Raw genomic sequence first — 22,305 nt, 5'->3', positions numbered from 1 at the left:
TGTGGGAATAAACTCTGTAATTCACACAAAAGGAACACAATTCCTTTGATGGCACAGTTATCACTGCCACTCTCCCTCAAATTTGCCTGTGCTCATTATGGACAAAATGAGGTGAGATAAGATGACATGAAAGAAAAGGTACGTGAGATAAAATGATGAGTTTTGTTGTTGCCCATGCAGTGTAGAGAGGGAGCACACAGACAGACAGTGTAGAGAGCACACAGACAGTCAGGACATACATTTTGTTTTGTTAAAATACGTGTTAAGTTAAATAGTTCCATATTTTTCTGATATACATGTAGTACTCCATGTTATAGCGTGTTTGTTCAGTAACCAGAATGTCTTTCCAGTTCTTTAATAAACAGCAAATGCCTTTTCTAGTTTTTATTGGTACAGTAGATGAAATTTCCAGTATATTTAATCATAGTTTTAGTCATATAGTATTTTATTTCGTTTTCATCAGTAGAAAAGGGTCGTCATAACTCTGGCCAACGTCAGTTAGTTCTTCACACCATGGCGATCTAGGCCAGAATGAAGAAAATACTTGTAGAATTGCAACAGCATTTTCCTGCATGGCCTTCAATATATACAAGCAGCTCTGACCAAAGGCCAGCCTGCGAGTTTTGTCTCATTAACGCTCTTCTGCTCTGGCTTGTCAAATCTACACCGAACCGACCAACAAACAAGTTACAACCACTGTACATCCCGCTCCCAGGCTTCAGTCAGACCCGTTTCCACCCCATAATGCTTGATTTATACTCGTTGCTCACCGAGAACAGCAGATCTAGAAGCTCATGTCATCGACATATAATCAGGCTTAAGTCTCGGGCCGTTTCCGTCAGTGACACACTGACACGTAAATCCAAAACTCCAATTATTCTACTGCTCGCTGTCAAATTAGTAGAGCCTTGGAGCTCAGCGTGGCTCTACGGCGTCTTTCTGGCATTTTCACTTGACAGGGAGTCAAAAGGAACCGTAGAGAGAGAGAGACAGACAGACAGACAGACAGACAGACAGACAGACAGACAGACAGACAGACAGACAGACAGACAGACAGACAGACAGACAGACAGACAGACAGACAGACAGACAGGCGATAAAAAGGGTGGACATGTACAGTATAATGTATGTGGAAGAGAGCCAGGGGGATTGAGCTGTTTAAATGCTATTCAGAAGAATGGTATCCCTATTTGGGGCATTATGAGAAAAAGCATTAAAAAAAAGTTATTCATTTTTCAAAATAGTTTTTGCTATTCATCATATGATGAAGTATATAGTGCTTAAAGGTTTCATGACATCAAAAGAAATTCAAAGAAAAGTGCTGTTATTGGCCCGTGGACTTTGACGTCATAGTCCATTTATCTGGAGCTTGTAGATCTGCTATTTTCACAGTTCATCCCCATAATATATAAGGCTGTGGTTAATGTGCTAATTAACAGAATTAATCTAGCAAAGTTAATTTACTCAGAAGAAGATTTTCAGGATGTTTCCTCAGTCAGGTCCTTGATCTGAGAAATGATACATAGCCAATCTAAATTATGTATTACACAATCTTCAAAAGAAAGTCAAACTGGCTTGGCACTCTGTTTCACTTTCCTGATTACGTTCCCTAATTTCTTTTTTCCTGATGAAATATGGACAGAAAAGTTTTAATTAATGAACATAATATATTATGAGAAGTTACCTCAGAATTCCCTGGAATTGTAAAATCCAAGCAGCTGTGTGCAGAACCCAATGCATCACACCTCATCTCAAGTGTTGTTGCTGAAATGTTGTATTCTGACCTTGGTCTTTGACCTTTTCAACCCTCTTAGGGGAAGCCTACTGATCATTCCCTCCAATTAATAAACTTATGGAGGTTCTGCCTATGAGGGGTTCATACAGTACTGTATGTCCATATGCTGTAATAACTATCTTTAGGCTCAGATACGGGAGTTATGATATCAGAGTTTGTGTAATGCAGATTTAACAGCAGTCCAACTCTGCTTGTTACAAGTAGGGATGGAGCTCGATAACTGATACCCGACAAAATCCGATAAGCTTATTGAGTTCACGTTATCAATAAGCTTTGGGCTTATCAGGCCCAGCTGTTATCGAGCATAGGGGCCCATGACGTCATGTATAAACAATCAAGACAAGAGGCGATCAAGAAATAAATGTAATCATCAGTGGTGTGGTGATTTTTTTTCCGTCACATGCACGCGCGATGCACACAGAACAGCTGCATAGCCTAAAACACACGCTGCTGCATCATGTATCTGTCTTTCTTAAAACAAACTAATCATAAACACACTGATTTCAGAGACTAGACCATGAATATAAACAAGACAATAATGAAACTCACCAATAGACGAAGCAAAATGTAGCACGGCACAGCACAATGGCGTTCACCATGTATGTGGATCTGTTGAAATTTCGCTTTGCGTTGACTTTCTGCGTGGATTGAGTCATTTCGGAGTCATCCATACATGTCTTTATAATCCCCAAAATAACCAGGTCTTTCTGGTCCTTTGAAACGCAAATGCCCCACACACACACACACACACACACACACACACACACACACACACACACACACACACACACACACACACACACACACACACACACACACACACACACAAACTGTTATTATTAAAACATATTTTCACAAATATCATTGTGGCTGTTGCAGATCGGCTGATGATAGATTCTGCAGCGAGATCATGGGTGTTAACGCTCCAGTCAAGGAGGACCACAGCTGGTGTGCTTGTTGCTTCGTTGCGGTTGTTATCAACAGTTTTGTTTGGAGGCTGTGGGTCACTGGGCCAGAGGTTACATGCCTCAGAGGTAGAGAGGTGGATGGATGGAATAAAAGACTAGGCTACAGAGTGGGAGGAAAACGAGGTTTGAGACCAGAGGTATGGGAAGAAGAAGCAAACAGGAAAGAGCTAGAGGCTATATATATACGGTACGTACTGTACATTTACTACCACGGCCGGGTGCGCTCATGCTTGGTAGGAGATTTGAAGCACAGAGGCGAGATCTCAGGGCTGTTCTCAGACACTAAAGTATGGAATGCCATTATAATGTGTGCAAAGAGCAGTTCTTGTTGTTATTACCCATTAAAACCGGGAAAGCATCTGTCATTTTAGCTATATACTGTATATAGCAACATGATTTTCAGAAAACTCTTAGCATTTTTTAACAATGGTTCTCAAAAATAGCAAATATACAAGCTCACAGCACGTCACTTGCGGGGGGGGGGGGGGGGGGTCACTGGCACAAAACATTTGAGAATTACTGATTTAGAAAGCAAGTATCGGCTATTGGACTTAATGTTCCGAATCTTGTCGTCTGCAGTCAAAAGTACTGAGGCAGCTTGAAGGAGTTCAAGCTAACAACGTTTTTATTCCGACTCCCACACAAGCCAAGGAGAAGCATCTTCCCTTTGACAGCTAGTCAATTGGTATTGTATGCACTTCAGATTCAGTGAGCAAGGTGCTCTGGCGCTATAGCTTTTCACAACCGTTGTGATCTGTTTCTCCTTTAGTTGTCAGAGTCTAGCTAGGATGCTTGACCAGTTGGAGGAGAGGACCAAAGACCCCTTTTTTCTTGTTTTCTCTCTCTCGGTGGAAGGTACCCCTGTGGCTTACTGCCATATACCATGGAGGATTAATGACCCGGATACTGAACTCCAGACAGTGGGCGAGTATCGAACCTGCTGATCTGCAAACACATGCGAGGGCGGCCAGTCCACCCTCCCTTGAAATCCACTTAGCATTCAGCCGGCGTCCGCCGTGCTTTACTCACCCGTCCCAGTTCATCACGGCCCTGCTGTATTCAGTGGTAACGTGACAGGAAAACGAGGAGTGCATGAGGGAACGTGGAAGTTTGCTCAAAGGGGAAGGTGTAGGTAAACAGTGACAGGGCCAATTCCAGTTCCCAATCTCACAGCAAATAGGGGTGGCCACGAGGACACGTCCGCTTAACGAAGACGCAGCGGTGCAGAGCATTTCAAGCGATCACAAGCAACCCCCGGCAGACCGCATGCACACACACAGGTTACAATAAAAGGATCTGCCATTGCTTTTTAACTCAAGTGATAGAAAAACGGTGAGAGAGTAGCCATTAACAGACCAATTTAAATCCTAAAGCAAAATATGGCACAATGACAGGTTTATAATTGGGGATAATGCAAATAAAGATCATTTTATGTATAATCACTATTGGCCCGGTTTCCCAAAGGACACTGTTCGGATATTTGGCGATGTTGTGCCCGGCTCCGACCAGCCCATGCAGTAGGCAGAGTTAAAGGACTAACACGCACAGTTGAACTAAATGCTCCCAATGATAGCTTATATTTGATGAACTCAGACGTGCATTTTATAGGGTTTTTATTAATTCATATTAATTAAACACTTACACTCATACATTCACACGTTCTGTTCACACTTCCCCTAACTTCCCCCAACACAAGATGAATTCAGTATCCCGGATTCTGGGTTACAGTCCTATTGGTACAGTTCTATCTGCTCTGTCGGTAGGAGTTCTATCATTGGAACACTCTAAAACTCCCAGATTATGGTACAGTTTAGCTTGTCATTGTTGTTTCTCAGACTTAGTTATTAATCATGTGGTTTTAATTCTACCTTATCGTTAATCAGATGGTAATTGATCAACGATGGGGAGACAAGAACACAGATGACATTTGGTTACCATCTAAACATCATATTACATCAATTATTAATAATGTACAATTATATCGCATAATACATTATAGCATATCATTTATAGCAGATACATACCGCTGGTCTCTGCCTAGACATGTTCACGTTCGATGGTATTGGGTGAATCTAACTCACTTTGTGCCATACAGCATATAGTCAATGCAGCCTTCTGACTGATCCCACCTCCATATTAACACTTTCAGCCAATCAGATCCCACAGACCATCCAGCCAGCACCTCTGGCTGCTGTGGCCAGCTCCTGTTACAGTCCCTGTAATGCCCAACTAAACTGTTTAGACTATTACAGGTATTTATCATTTAGCCTTTTTACCAACCCAATATATTGGTAGGTTATTAGAACACATTTAAACAATTGAAGAGGAATTAAAGATTGGTTACTTCATCCCCCATTTTCCATGTTCTATTTGTGTGAGTTGACACTGCCCTGAGAGGTCCCATAAACTATTAGACCCTTCACAGCTGGAATGCGGGCCAACAGCCAACCCCCCAGCAAGGAAGTGGCCTGGCATTTACGACCTCTTAGGCTCTCCTTAACTCACCAATTGCTGTAATTCTCTCTTCTTAGGGAACACACCTAGACACCATAATCTATATATATTTTCTTCCCCAATATCTGAGAATACATCTCGCACACCCATAATTAACCAAACACCCCTCACGTTTCAGTTATGAAAATTGATATGGTTATTCATTTTCCATAAACTGAAAGATTATTTTTGATATTAATTTTTTTCGGAAATATTATTTTTTGATATTTGGGCGTATGCCATTTTTAGTAATTTCGGAACCTGTTAAATAATACTGGATCCACATACTGAAGTTATAACATTATACAACTTTGAAAAACACATTAAAATAAACACAACCCATTAACTGCATAAATCAATAAACAATGAAAATAATAAAAGGTTTACATGCGTCGATATCGTGGACATTTTTTTTTATTATCCCAACGCACCCTTAAGTATTAAATTCAGTTACAGCTAATCAAACTTATGTATACTTGTAGTAATAATGTGATACAGTGCATCTCCACTTTGTAGGAGAGTTGCTGTTTCTGTCATGTCAGTTAGGGGTTACCTAACTGACATGAACTTTTGGTCACCTCTGTCCGTTTAATCTTTATGGCTGTTTGCCCGGACAAAGCTTCAGACTTATCTAAACAACCCCCTTGTTTAAGAAGACAGTTTATTTCCACACAAGACTGGTTCCTTATCTTAAGAAACATTCTTCCTGCGCTCCCCCCACCTGAAACGACTCTTTTGGTTGCAGAATGGGGCCCAGTTGGTAAACACATGTTCAAACAATGCAGTTTATTACCCCTGGTTGTGTTAGGAACCTCAAATTGTGATTTTAACAAAATAACCGATTTTGCATCTCAACAACTTGGTATCATTTGACTTTTTGGATTTTTTACTTTGACTTTTACCAAAAGCAACCCAATTGAAAATTGCAAACCCTTGCAACATTTTAACCACATTATGTGTCTTTCACACATGCAGTCTTTGTGCCTGTGTGTGTGATAGTTTGTGCGCGCGCGCCCACGCGTTCACGCACAAAACCCACTTGCACTTTGATAGACAGTGTTCCCCCCTCCCAATCGAAGGAAACATAATCATTTTACCAGCATTCTTTCACATTTGTCCATTGGGGACTTAATTGGCACAAATTAAATCCACCTATCTGCTAACTTGTTGTCTAGTACAGATATAATGAACCCACATACATCATCACATTTATATGCACTGGTAGACACACATCTCGTGTGTGAGTGTGTGTGTGCGTGCGCGTGCGTGTGTGTGTGTGTGTGTGTGCTGTGTGACTTCTTGTTGTCACTGAAGCCCCAATTGTTCCCTGCTGTAGGAAAAACAAATGGGTAGAGAAGCATTTCACATGCTACTTTTTCTGACCCAGTTCTGATCTCGCTGGCATGAAAGCGCTCACCCACCCCCATCTTTTTCCTTTTCTAGGATCTAAAAGGACAGGAGCCATTGTGGCCTTCTTTTCAGCCGCTTTACACACTCGACACAACAAATGTGTCGACACTGCGGTTTTCTGTACCAGACTGGACTTTGCCATTCCTGGTTTGCCACCCTTCACGGGGGCAATCTTCGGGTGACCCCTCACGAAAGTCACCCCAGGGTGCTTCTCTGGCTCGCCTGGACCCCTCACGAAAGTCACCCCAGGGTGCTTGGCGTGTGTGTCATGCACCTCCCCCACCGCCTCTTGAACGCGTGGACTGGCACCAGTAATGCCACAAATCACGCTCGGCGTTTCTGTGGTGAGAAGGTTTGATGACTCGTCGGCCTTGCCCACGCCGTTTGTGGGCATGGCTCTGCTGATGAACGGTGAGGCGTAGGCAGCCTCCAGCTCCGGAAGGCCGCTCGCCTGTTCCGCTCCCGTTGACAGCTCTGCCTCTGCTGTCGGTTCTGCTTGTCCAACGTCGATGTTCGGCCATTCCTCCTCTGTCGAAGGCTGCGGAAACGTCGTGTGGTTCTCGTCGGTTCCCTCAGCTCTGCCCGCAGCCGCTCTTGGCCTGCTACGGTGCTGACTGAGGGCTTGTCCTGCGTCGTTCGCAGGTGCGACGTCTGCCGCTCGTTGGTTTCCCACTTCGATGTTCGGCCATTCCTCCACTGTCGAAGGCTGCGGAACATCGGGTCCCTCAGCTCTCTGACTGAGGGTTGGTGTAGAGGGCCCTGGGCCCCCTGCATGGTTACTGCAGGAAGCACCAGGCTGTGCCTCCGTTGTGACAGGCTCTATCTGCTCCCAGCCCGGATGACTGGTAGCCCTGTCTCTTCGCCCCTCTGGGGCTGTCCCGGTCCCCGCTGGCACCGTCTCCGCTCCGCCCGTCTCTGCGCTGGCGAAAGGGCCCGTGATGTCACATCTCGTGACGTCTGGTGCTGCGTCTGCGGGCTGGATGCCCCTCTCCTCTGGGGCTCCTATGTTCCTGCTCTCTGCAGGACACTCACAGAGGCCTGCTGTGACGACACCTCTGGCTACCCTGTCATTCTCCTGACAGATAGCAGCCCTGATCACACGGTATCTTTCACTGTTGTACTGTTTAACATATAAATTCAGTAATTCATTTTCTATGTGTGCGAGTCTATCTTCGTTTTGTTCCTGAAGGAATATCTCGTAATCTGATGACGCGTCTATCACATCGTCCATCGCCCTGTCCAGCTCAGCAAAACTTTCAGTTATCTCACTGGATGAACCCCTGTCCATACAAAGATCCACCCTATAGGTTGTGCTATCAAATATAGCTTGAGCCTGTGAGCTTTGTATCTGTAGCTCATTTAAAGAAGCCATTTTTCCACCCCCTCTGTCCCTCCCTTTAACAAACAGTACAGGAACTAATTGGACTGGGTTAGTGGTTTAGTTGACTTCACAAATCATTCATTCACTCAAGTAAATGGTTAGTTTTTTGCCCAGCTTTAATTAGCGGACTCTGTACTCAGAGAAGCCCATACTTCCCTGTTAAATACCTTCACCAAATAAACCTTTTTATACTATAACCTTTTTATATTATATAGATTATATATAATATAAGTATATAGATTTATATTGGCCGTGGGCGGTCAAACTCTATAGCCTTCCGTTAAACCTGGATTACAGGTTTTGCTAGATGCGTCACGCAACAGTTATTATAGACACGCCCTTCCTTTATGCGCACTTCAAAGCGCGCATTCAGCGTTAAACATTATTGACTGGTAAGATTATTACATCGCCTTTAATGCTGAGTTTAAAACCCTATTTTGTTCTAAACATTTATCACCGCTATTAATTACTACTTTGGTAGATTATACCGCATGACAGTAATTACCAGTCCCCCTGCACTGTCTCAGCACATTGGGACATTGCATGACAGAAAGAGGAATTTCCCCCCCCCCTCACATGCACTAAACTGCTGTTCTCCTTGGTGCCCAACACCCAGCAGGAAAACACTTTTATTGTGGTTACTATAAAAAGCACCTCTCTTGGTTTAAACGACCGGTGTCTTATCCGGTCTCAATTAAACCTTATGTTTGGTTACAAATAGTCTTTAATAATCAGTTTCCTAAACTGACCGTCGATTAGAACTTTGCCCTATCGAACAATGACTCCCAAACCATTAGTTAAACCCGCAGTCACTTTTTGTGGCTCACGGTTTTAACTGTCCGTTTCAGCAGATGGCCCCATAACCACACAAAACGGTTTAACGGTGTCGCATTTATTAGTAGCACAAATCAAACGGCATGCCGTCACGGCAGCATTTATAGTTGATTTAATCCTGTGGATACTAACGACTGCGGCATCGCATTCACATCAACGTGCGCTGCTCATCAACGCACGGCTTAAATTTCAGTTAAATAACGTCACACCAGACAACCACAATCAAACGGGGTGCCGTCTTTCGGCCCCAATTCTGTCTGATTTAATCCTGTGGTTATTAGTGTGGCACGATTCAACTCTGTGTGCTGGTCCCAACACACTGTAATTTATTTTTGTTACAAATTGTGGTCACTTTAGTGACTATACACCGATCTACGCTGTTTAATTTAACAGCACGGCAACTGAATAAAGTCAAACCGTCTCAGTTGAACTATATTCTGAATTACAACAACTTTAAATTTCAGATCCCTTTAAGGACTGCTATTTAAAGCCCTTTACAACGCGGTAGCAATTTAAACTGTAATATGTCAAACGGTTTCGGTTCAGACTATATTATATCTTAAATATGCCCGGGCGCGTGTACAGCTGCACGCTGATCCCAGCGGCACTTTCTTTCTGTTCAAACCAGGCATTAGTGGCTCTATGGTTTAAACAGTTCGCACGGCGGCGAATTAACTTTCGCTCGGCGGCGAATTACTATGCACTGATCCCAATGCACAGTACGACTGCCTTTAAATTGTGGTCACTTTAGTGACCACTAATTTAAAGTTCTTTAAACGCGGTAGCGATTGAAACCATAATATGTCCAAACGATCTCAGTTTAGGCTATATTACGCTTCCAACCGCCCGGCCGTGATCTAAGCTGTGCGCTGAGCGCACGGTACAGATCTTGTTTCAAGTCAAGTCACGTCAGTGACACGCTATGAATTAAACTGTGCGCACGGCCACGCAACGAATTAAACTATTCGCTCCGGCCGTACGGTTTCAAACTGTGCACTCTAGTAGCACAGCGCTTTAAACTGGTATATGGTGAACTGTTTAAAGCTAGTCGCTGCACGCAGCGATTTGAAACTAGTAATATGTCTAGATTATAGGCTATATTACGCTTCAAACCCCCAGCAACGATTTAAAACTGTAATATGCCTAGATTATAGGCTATATTACGCTTTAAACCCCCCGCAACGAATTAAAACTGTTCGGATATTTGGCGATGTTGTGCCCGGCTCCGACCAGCCCATGCAGTAGGCAGAGTTAAAGGACTAACACGCACAGTTGAACTAAATGCTCCCAATGATAGCTTATATTTGATGAACTCAGACGTGCATTTTATAGGGTTTTTATTAATTCATATTAATTAAACACTTACACTCATACATTCACACGTTCTGTTCACACTTCCCCTAACTTCCCCCAACACAAGATGAATTCAGTATCCCGGATTCTGGGTTACAGTCCTATTGGTACAGTTCTATCTGCTCTGTCGGTAGGAGTTCTATCATTGGAACACTCTAAAACTCCCAGATTATGGTACAGTTTAGCTTGTCATTGTTGTTTCTCAGACTTAGTTATTAATCATGTGGTTTTAATTCTACCTTATCGTTAATCAGATGGTAATTGATCAACGATGGGGAGACAAGAACACAGATGACATTTGGTTACCATCTAAACATCATATTACATCAATTATTAATAATGTACAATTATATCGCATAATACATTATAGCATATCATTTATAGCAGATACATACCGCTGGTCTCTGCCTAGACATGTTCACGTTCGATGGTATTGGGTGAATCTAACTCACTTTGTGCCATACAGCATATAGTCAATGCAGCCTTCTGACTGATCCCACCTCCATATTAACACTTTCAGCCAATCAGATCCCACAGACCATCCAGCCAGCACCTCTGGCTGCTGTGGCCAGCTCCTGTTACAGTCCCTGTAATGCCCAACTAAACTGTTTAGACTATTACAGGTATTTATCATTTAGCCTTTTTACCAACCCAATATATTGGTAGGTTATTAGAACACATTTAAACAATTGAAGAGGAATTAAAGATTGGTTACTTCATCCCCCATTTTCCATGTTCTATTTGTGTGAGTTGACACTGCCCTGAGAGGTCCCATAAACAATTAGACCCTTCACAGCTGGAATGCGGGCCAACAGCCAACCCCCCAGCAAGGAAGTGGCCTGGCATTTACGACCTCTTAGGCTCTCCTTAACTCACCAATTGCTGTAATTCTCTCTTCTTAGGGAACACACCTAGACACCATAATCTATATATATTTTCTTCCCCAATATCTGAGAATACATCTCGCACACCCATAATTAACCAAACAGACACATGGTGTAAGAGGTATGGTACGCACACACGCACACACGCACACCTACCTTAGTTACGTAATCAAGAATGGTGGTCCCTTATTGGCCGGTAGACAACACAGACATACCCAGCCGATCGCAGTACTTGCGCACCCTGCTTGCACAAGTAACAATTAACTTTGATTTTGTGGGTCTAATGATGCATTGCATGCCACAGCCTCAGGTGTTTCACCAAATCAAAGATTAGTAGCTACTGTCAGAAGAGCCCAAATTAGTGTAAAATTCCCTCTTCTACTGCAGTTTTAGCCTTCAAGAGATTGATTCTAGCATTAATTCTAAATTGGGACAACACTAATGGTTCATTTATACTACTATGGTCTACAATCTACAAACTCACAACGCTTCACATCATGACATGTGAGCTTGTAGATGTGATATAATTTTTGGCAGGCTCAGGCTGCACAGCCAAACCGCAAAGGGAGGGGCCTTCCAAAGTACAGAGTATTAGGCGGAGGCATTTGAAAATTGTGGGAGCCAACATGCCAGAGACTACCAACTTGATAACACTCCATAACATACCAGAGGTTAGCACTCCAAAAACAACTGGGTATATGAAAACATCGTGGGGTGCCAGGTTTGTTGTTCTAAGTAAAAAAGAAAAAAAGGTATCGGCCGATAAAAATAGATAAAATAAAAATCGGTGATCGGGATCGTCCCCCAAAAACATGATCGGACCACCCCTAATTTTAAAGTCTCTAGCATTGACGTTGTTCATTAATGTTATCGCCGTATATACCATTTATTGCAAAGCTATGGAAATACGCTTGCATTGTCGCCCCTTGACTTCTCTGCGCGTACAGAAAAAAAAACTCAAGGTCTCATTGAAAATGAATTACTAGGTTAGTTGCTGCTCGTTTGAAAGGACCTTAAGCTGAACATTCTTTTTCCTTTAACAAAGTAATTTAATTTGTAAACGTTAATCGTTTTTTGTGAGTGAGAGCCCCTGCATACGCTTCACAGAATAAGTCACCTATTCAACACCAAGACAGTATATTTATAAGTGGGACTGTGGCAGCATTCTATCCGTATTATTTGCTGGTGTTGGTGACAGCCTAGGAGGATTTGGGTCCCTTCCTTTGGTAACAGTTGGAGCTTTTTAATGAGGTACCGGTCCATCGCAGAAGCCAACTTCACTGCAGCTGCAGGTGCAAAATGTACCTCTGCCAGGTATTGCAACAGCAGCACTGTTGGTACTGTATGTATGCGTGTGGGTGTTGTGTGGGTGTTGCCCCTCGATCATGTTTTTTAGTAGCATTCTGAGATAATGTAATGGATTATATTTTTGCCCTATGCCCCCCACTAATCTTTCAGTAGACATCGCTCAAAAGGTCTGCCAGAGCAGTAAATGTTAGTGACACATCCATTAAACCACTTTGGGATCACTGACAATCTTTGACTTTGACTTTTATAAGCATCGAGAGCTGAGGGTCTTGTTCTTTCAGAAAAATCTGACCTGTCTGAAGTGAGTGGTGCTGTACTGTAATCGTTCTGTAGTACTGTACTGTACTGTACTGTACTAGGCCTCCTCCCTGGTGTGTGTGTGTGTGTGTGTGTGTGTGTGTGTGTGTGTGTGTGTGTGTGTGTGTGTGTGTGTGTGTGTGTGTGTGTGTGTGTGTGTGTGTGTGTGTGTGTGTGTGTGTGTGTGTGCGCGCGCGTGCGTGCGTGTGTTTAGTTTAGTTTAGTTTAGTTTAGTTTAGTTTAGTTTAGTTTAGTTTAGTTTAGTTTAGTTTATTAAGGATCCCCATTACTGCACCGTAGTGGAGACTATTGTTCCTGGGGTCCAGACTATTCTTCCTGGGGTCCAGTGTGTGTGTGTGTGTGTGTGTGTGTGTGTGTGTGTGTGTGTGTGTGTGTGTGTGTGTGTGTGTGTGTGTGTGTGTGTGTGTGTGTGTGTGTGTGTGTGTGTGTGTGTGTGTGTGTGTGTGTGTGTGTGTGTGTGTGTGTGTTAAGCTGCGCAACGTTGACACTTGGTGGTGAACAAACGCTATAATGCTATTTATAGACGGACAGACCCAGAGACAGACCCAGCCAGGGACACATGCATTGGAGTGGCTGCACCACTCAAAAAGTGCTTCAGTCAGTGTGTGTAGTCGATGTGTGTGTGTGTGTGTGTGTGTGTGTGTGCGTGCGTGCGTGCGTGCGTGCGTGCGTGCGTGCGTGCGTGCGTGCGTGCGTGTGTCTGTTCTCTGCCGAGGTCAAGAGCTGCATCTAAATAAGATGGGTGCCAATTAAAAGCTCCCCGCATCGCAAGTCCTACATGCCACAAATTCAGTTAACCCCCTGGATCTCTGGTGACGGGTAGATTTGTGTTTACACGTCTCCGCTGCCACGCCTCTCCCTCAGCTTTCTCTGCGTGATATTAAAACAACCAACCACACACACACACACACACACACACACACACACACACACACACACACACACACACACACACACACACACACACACACACACACACACACACACACACACACACACACACACACACACACACACACACACACACACACACACGCTTTGCTCTGTTTCCATGGAAATCTGCCGGAGGAAAATGTTGGCGTCTATACACTCCCAACCTTGAAGGTAACTTGTGGAGTGTTGAGATGGAGTACGGTGGAAGTAAAGCTGTTACAAAGCTAACAGAACGGCCTTCCGTTGACACAAAGAACAATTTGTTTGCCGTCTGGGCAGAAACCGTGTATCTCCAAATGTGTTCTTTATTTATTTTGTACTTCATCATAGAGGGTGTCACACAAAAGTAGTGATATTAGCAGATCTACAAGATCACAAGGCGTGTAGATCAGCTAATCACTATTTTAAATTGTTATGTTTTAATAGGAATGGGTTTGGACTCACAAGGTTTCCAGACAAAATATTTGTTCATCCCTAAATTCCGTTGGCTCCTCATCATTGACTAATACATTTTTATGATTGAACTGCAAAATTGGCACTAAAAAAGGTCACCGTTTGTGCACTGCTGTAAAGTAAGTACAGCCAATAACTGCTGTAATGGCAGCCAATCCAGATGTTCTCGGTAGTTCTTCTTTGGCAAGAAAAAATCTCTTGTACTAAGAGAGCCGATGTGCTTATCCTAGAAGTGGAACATAAAGACATTCCTTTATAGTTTTATAAAGAGCTTTTCGTAGTGCTCATACAGTATTTGTTTTTATTATTTCTTTTGAATTTTTTTTATTCATTTTTAACTTTATATCTCTTCCAGTATGTTGTTTTGTTCCTCCTGAAATATTTACGGCATCTTGTTTGGTAAGCACGCTCTGTGGCCTTGATTTGATTAAGTGTTTCATGCAGAAACAGTCCAGAATGGAAAGAAGTATAAATATGTATCAAATAAATACTTGTGCAATCTCTGCAATGTTGAAGAAATCCAAAATTAGCTTCTTGTGGTTTTATGTGGAATTTATGATTGTTTTATATCCCGTGTCAGTAGAACAAAACATTTCGACTACAGTACACCTTTTAACCTTTATATTTATATTTAGCATCACAGATTATTTTTTACTAAACATGTAATTTATTCTGAGCTTATAATGCATTTACATAGATTAATATGAATACTGATAATAACCTGGAACAAGAATAATATTTCTGTGACCAAAAATAAAGCCAAAGAAATCCCCCAAACGAATTAAAGCATGGAGCAGATTATTACCGTGGGTTTTAGTCACGCCTCACTAACAGTTTCTTCTTGCCAATTGTCATCATTAGAACGCAGTTTATTTTGTGGGGACACATAAAACAAGAAAAAGAAAACCCCTTATGAAGAGGCTTCTTTTGGGCCACTTTTATAAGATAATTAATTCATTAACCAAACTAATTTTGGCATGGTTACCAAAGTTGCACAGCACACCAGTCTTTGCGAGGTGCCATCCAACGGATTAAACATTAAATAATAAAGGAATATATCCGCATATCCGCACATCCGCGCAGTGTAGCTGCCGATGCCAATAGTTTATTGTTGACACCGAGGCTGGAGACGATCCGTTTCGCTAGCCTTCTTTCAAATTGTCATAATAGGGATATAATAATATAAAAAAGTATATATATTATACATTTTAAGGCATATTTTAACATAGCAAAAACAGCCGATCTACAACTACTTGTAGATCAGCATTTTTCGATACGTTTGCGTATAAAATAAGACTTAAGGTGGACGACTTCACTTCACCCATTTTCAAACTATCTTCATATAATCGGTCCTCACTAACGCTGATGAGAAACTGGTATAAACCCGCCTACCAGTGACATCATCGTTATTTAGTTGTTGTTTTTTTAACACAAGAACAATGGCTTCCATTATACTATAGCATGACAACTTTCCAGGAATAGAAAGCCTGCCGTTTCTATTAGCTTGGATTTCCCATCAATGATGTCACCGTTAGACCGAGTAGACAAAAATGGTACCATATAATATTGTTCACAGAGAAGATTGTGTGCACATGGTATATTTAGGCCAGGTGTTTGACATCAATAACCTGACTTCGCCAGATTGAAGAAGCTTGCTTCACACTTTCACAAGCTACTTCCATCTGAGATCTCTGTAGTCTGATAGCATTAGGTTTAACACAAAAACTAACTATCATGTCAGATGTATAGGTCATGTCTTCGCTTGCTTCCAAGAATAGAAGACGATTTTCCAATTTTAAGGCAATAGGAAATAGAATTGCAACAGACGCTTCTCAATGCCGCCACACCTGGTCTCGCAAAGATCCAGCCCGTAGCTGCCGCTGATTGGTACGCCTTGGCGTGGGTCAACGCCAATCCCTGCGCAATCCCAGATGGAGGCTATGTTGTGAATTTGTGAACTCAGAGTCAGGTTAGGACATCAAGGCATCAAGGTGATAATCAAGGAGAAGATACAGTAAAACTTCCTCCACACTGTTCCTAAGCTGAAAAACGTACTTTTAATGCGCAACGTTTCGACCTTGTAGATCTTCAAGGACCGAAACGTTGGATCTTAAAAACAGTGTGCGGATGTTTTATCTTCCCCATATTATATTGAGCATTACTGAGGACCAAATATATGAAGATAGGTTGAAAATGGGTGAAGTCATCCTTTAAGCACTGACTTGATGTTGACGAGACACCCAACATTCATGGCAACTCACCACAGTAGAAAAACAAAAATAAATACTGCCATGGATGGACCCACATGACAAACAACCCCTTCGCCATGATGCTCAGGATTTTATCTGCATGGTCCCAATATTGATGTCGTCGGCAAGAATTATGAGCCGAACCAATGTTTAATTTATCTATTATGAAAAGGTGAGCAGATTTAATGTGCTGGTAGTGGGGGAGGTTGTTGTAAGATCCGCGGTTCCCCGCCCCCCCCCTCCTCCTGTGAATTCCAACTAATAAGAGCACGTGAGATCAAGGATTTATGGTTCTGTCCAATTGTTGACCTTCATATGGGGTCAGGGGTCGCGAGGCGAAGCTTGCGTGGCATCATGAATAAGATATAATTTATGTGCTGCACTAATCACTCTATCAACTCTACCCCACCCGCCCCACCCGCCCTCAGGTGCTGTAAATTGGCTACGAGGCAGCTCAGAGTTAAATTTAGTAATAGGTCACAGGGATTACGGTGACAAAGTGGGTTCCGTTGTGGTGGTTGAACGGGTTTCATTTGATTGGATAACTTTACAGGTTCAGACTAGAGCTCCACTTGATCCATCTGTATCCTCATCCTGACAATTCCCATCCATTATGTTGAATGATAGTTATTATGTTATTCGGGTCGCTACTAGTACTTTCGCCAGTCCCATACTGGAACACAGGGTTGACGGTTCAATTAGATGGGGATTTTGATAATACCTGCCCCACCCCCTCTATGGACGGTGGGGATACAGTATAATTAGCATCTCTGCTTCTGGTCTACTAGATAATGCATTTCCTGTTGGGGTCTGTCTTGATACGTTTGAAATTTATGTTTGATGATATCAAATGCATGATAACCACATTAATGCTTGTTGCTTGCGTCCTTTGGGGCAAATTATTGGTCAATCAATAGATCACATTGTGTGTTATGAGCTTTTAGGACAACAATGGAAACAAGTCCTTATGCCTTTTTGTGTTATCCTTTTAACAATCATTGTAAAATAGTACCACTGTACTGTTTAAAAACCGTTAATAAAGCATTCAATCAATCAATCAATTAGATTGGCTATTTTGACTATTTGTCCTATTGGGTGGTTAAGAAAATATCCTCCACTTGTTTTTTTTCCCTATTTTTCCACCCAAAACCCGGTTTCTCCGTTAGGTTCTCCTATAAAGACTAGACTCGTCTTTAGGTGTGGAAGACTCGTCTTTAGTATTGAAACGCTGTCAGTGTTCAAACTAAAAGTCAACCTGAGTGAGTGAACGTGGGGAGGTGGGGGAGGGAGGAAGAGAATCTCCAGGCCTGTAAGTCGTCATGTAAACAGTAGCAGGGTGACAGTATTTCAACAACTATTATAGATATAGCCTTTTAGGAGGCTCTGCCAGCAGTAAGCCGTCAGCCCAGAGCAATCAATTGCCTATCCCCGGCTCTGCTCGCGGTGTCACACATCCAGCCATCAAACTTGTGGTATACGTTGTTCCCTCAGCCTCTCCTATACCCACCACACCCCACCTGGCAGGCTTTCACCCCCAGCAACTGCTGAATGCCTCAATGCCATTTATCTCCCAATATAACAACCTGAGACTAGGCTTAAGAGCATAATACCTCTGTTCTCAAGCATTTTCCTCTCTGATGAACCAGCACACACACTAGAAGCCAGGGCTCCCTATTCCCATGAACAACCAGGCTGAGAAGCATTTGTACTGTCAGTGGGGGATTTTTCTAGAATAGATGGTGGTAGGAGGGTGTGGTAAAATATATCACAACATATGCGGACCACGCCCATCTTGCCAGCAAGGTGGCAACTAGGTGCAATTTCCCAAATCCAAATAGAAAAGTCCTATCTGACTGTATTAAACAACGTCAAACTCACCAACATTGCAGCTGTACAAAAAGCTTGAATTATCCTCTTTCTATCTGCAAAGTGTTTGTTTAGGCTAATAAAAATCCACCGTAGACATGACTATGAGCTACTTCCTTGCAGATGATCATTGTTCAAGTGTGAGTTTGCTAGCGCTCGTTATCAGTAAAGCAACCTCCTGCATCACGTGCAAATTCAAAACAGGTGGTACGCAGGTCTGTTGAGTGATATCTAACGAGCACTTCCAAACTCCAACACCAAGAAATCACCTGCAAACACTTGAAAAAAAAGTTCAAGCTTTTCATACAGCTGTAATGTTGGTGAGTTTGACGTTGTTTAATATAATCAGGTTAGGACTTTTCTATTTGGATGAATGTCAATGGGAAATTGAACCTAGTTACCACCTTCCTGGCAAGATGGACACAGTCTGCATATGGTCAATAGATGGTATGCACATTGCACATGCATAAAGTGAGTGGCAAATCAAGTTGCAAAGTGAGTTTACGTTGTTTAACGTTGTTTAATGCAATCAGATTTTCTGTTTGGATGTATGGGCTGTTAAGGCCAGAAAGTCGTTTTTTTGCCACCCAGTAGGCATTCCCGCATAATTTCCAGGATATATGATGATGTCACGCGCATACCCTCTATCTATATCATTAAGATATCATATCCATAAATTGCCCAGCCCCAGTTCGGGGTCAGTCACTTGGATGTGTTGAATGACTATTTATGAAAGTTAGTTCTCCTCACAACACGTTGTGTCATTGCGAACTGCCCTGCCAATTCCACCCACTCCTGCACTTAAATTCTAGCCTTGACCAGAACAGAAATGTTATAAGTCCTCCCATAGCTAGAGGATGGCATAATATTATTGTTAATAATCATTGTTTCAGATTGTTACTGTGTCCTCATGCCCCGCCTTGGAGACAGTGGCAGCAGAGCAAAGTGGGTTTGATGTGTGTTGGCGTTGCAGAAGCCCCACTAATGATGTGTGCACCCTTTCAAGCCCTCTCCACAGTCCACACACAGCTCTCTCCCCATAAACACTGACAGTATGAATATTCAGAGGCCTTTGTCAGCAAAGGAGAGGATGTTCAGGACCGAGGCATGAGGAGGAGGACAACCGAGGACAAGGTCAATGAGTCAATTCCACTGTTCAGTCACGTCCTGGTGTCAGCTAAATTACCAACGAGAATGCCAGCAAAACAAAGTGCATAACATACAGTACTTCTCCCTCTCTCTCTCTCTCTCTCTCTCTCTCTCTCTGAAAGCATCCGTGTCATTTTAGATTTATTTAGCTATTACAAAATAGCAGATATACAAGCTCATAGCTATAAACTTGTAGCTCTGCTATTTTTTAAAAATCATAGAACTCTTTGAATATATTTATTTTTTCTTTTTTTCCCCTTTTTTTTAAAGCAAACATTTTCAACTCAAATCTTTGCTTCTAGAGGTCCCTGGAACTAAATATTTTGAGATGGTAAATGGACTGCATGTATAGCGCTTTACATTACAATGTACATCACATTCAACAATTCACACAACGAATGATATGGTGGAATAAACCATGCAAGGCACCAACCTGCTCATCAGGAGCACTTTGCCAGGAGGAGCTGAGAATCAAACCGGGGACCATAGGTTTCCAAGACCTCTACCTACTGAGCCACTGCCGAAATGGAGGTCGGAGGTGGCCAAACACATAATTTTGGGGGTCCCTGACATGAAAAAGTGTGAACACCACTGACATAGCAACATACGTTTTTTCAGAAAACTGTTTTAGAAGACAATAAGACATTTTTAGAATCGGGTCTCAGATCTTAAAGGGGTTAACGTGAGGGAATGTGTGAGGTACATTTGTGAGGTACATTGGTGCAAAAAAAAAAAAGACCTTGTACCAGAGCTCCAAGAGATTAAACCTCTGTTAACAATTCATCACTGCATCACAACACGACAGTGAAAATCAATAGCATTAATACTTACCCTGAATGGAATTGACTGACTGTGAAATTGCAATCAAACAGCAAATATTAGCCGTGACCAAACACGTACTACAGAGATAAATGATGTTTACGAAAACGAAACAAAATTAGATTCAGTTTAATCTCATTACATTACTTGGAATTATTGTCTGTCGAGAAATGCAGAAAGGGCTGATTTAATCAGAAGTCACTTTGTTTCACAAAAAAAATAAATTGCATTTTTCTGATGCAGGCAAATGTTAATCCTACAGTATAACTTGTGTTTTTAGATTGGTGAAGATTGGTGGAGAGTCGGGTCATATTCATTTCTAACACACCTTCGACCTATCTGGTGAACAATAGCAGCGCTAAGCGCTTCACAGAGCAGCTGAGGGGATTGAGGTGGGGATAAAACAAGAGAACAAACCCTTTGTATTTACTTTGTTTGTTATCCAGACTGATTCAGATTGCTCAGCAATCAGACAGAATAGTCTCACTAAGGACTGGCTACATAGTGAAACTTGCTGTGTTAATTAATCCATTTGAGTCAGGAGCACTCTTTATTATAGCAACGGAATACAGTCTACATTGCATTGGTGTGAACTGGCCTTAATGATGTATCCTAAGTAGCAAGACATTTAAAGTCATGCCAACTTGAATGCATTTTAATATTAAAGCCATAGAACATTCATTGAATTCAGTTTAGAGCCGTGCGCACATGAATTTCAGTTTAAATGTTTTGAGAAAATGCAAGACTCTGAACTACAGTATAATGTGGAGGCTGGGGTGGTGGAGGCAGCAGCAGCGTGTGGCAGCAATTGAAAAGCATTGTAGGAGGGCGCTGTATTTAACAGACCGCCTCGTTGAGGGAATGAGGTGTGATTGGTGTGTAGAAAAGCGTATCTGATTGAAAACAATCAGCAGACTGACAGCTGATTACAGCTGAGGCGTATTTGACTCCCGTGCCCTGCATGAACAAACGTGATCCTTCATTGTAACTCTTACAAATGTAACCAAATGAACCCAGAAGGGACCATAATAACGCTGAGGATTTCACAGTGTACTTTGAGTTAAGGTATCCATCTATAAAGTCCAGGGATGTCTGTGTGACTGGCCCTGTTTTTGCCCAAATATGGAGACTCTTGATGCCAGTACTGCCATCATAGACTGCTCTCCAAGTAGCCCGTCTGGGAAGCCAAAGCCCCTAAACCACTCCCCTGTACAAATTTGGCTGCTCACTGCTACTAGTTTTTATAGGATGGGTAAAGGACAAATTTCACATACGGGTATATGCAAATATACAGTGACAAAAACAGTGTACTCGGACAACAGACACTGCACTAAGTATTCTGAACGAATGGGCCTATCGCCACACAGTATCAACAGTCATCTACGTCTGTGACAACATCTTAACAACCTCCTAACGAAAAACAACTCCACGTGGGATCTAATTAGACCTGTGGAGATTTCAATTACCACCTCGATGGGGTTTGTTGGATCAATATCAAAGCGCGTATCTTGGCGGGGATGGCCGAGGCCTAGCAGCGCGGGAGGGAGATGGGGGATGTGTGGCCTCATAACACTCAACGCAGAGAGAGGCTATCGCTCCCGTTGTTCTTGTAGCCTATGTTTTCACGGGGTTCAGTGGTGGCCGGCGTGTGTGTGTTGTGATAAATATTCATGGATTTTATATTTACCAATGTAAACTGACATCAAAGATTCACGGTCCTACGCGGGCTATCATTAGGGTTAGGGGATCAAATGGTGCAGGAGCGAGCCCCGAACAAGATTAGAAAATGTCAAGCGCCAGTGCCGCTGTGCGCCACCCACCCTTGTGTCTCCTCCACTAGAACGGAGGATAATAAATTCTACATGTAGAGAGGGCCAGACACAAACCTTACCCAACACACACACCACTCTCTGGTGCATACTAAACTAAAAAGAACATTGAAACATATCACGGTGGTACAGTGTCTCCCCTCCGACTGTGCTGTTGTGTTTTAAGCTGGAGACGCTGCAAGATCTCATCACTTAGGCAAGGTTGTGGCCCTATACCATCTTCCTGCCCCACCCCACTCCCACCCATCCCTCAATTCATCCTC

The 22,305-nt window shown here is 42.6% G+C and overlaps 1 protein-coding gene across 1 annotated transcript in view; it reads left to right on the top strand.

The window, feature by feature from the left end:
* Positions 1-22,305, top strand: part of chst8 (carbohydrate (N-acetylgalactosamine 4-0) sulfotransferase 8) — a gene marked incomplete at both ends in the record, with an annotated part of 223,852 nt that overhangs the window by 196,678 nt on the left and 4,869 nt on the right. The window lies entirely within an intron of this gene.

This window comes from Electrona antarctica (assembly GCF_951216825.1).
Source record: "Electrona antarctica genome assembly, chromosome: 3".
NCBI lineage: Eukaryota > Metazoa > Chordata > Actinopteri > Myctophiformes > Myctophidae > Electrona > Electrona antarctica.
Note: the sequence above shows the minus strand (reverse complement) of the source record. Positions and strands in the feature narration are given on the sequence as shown.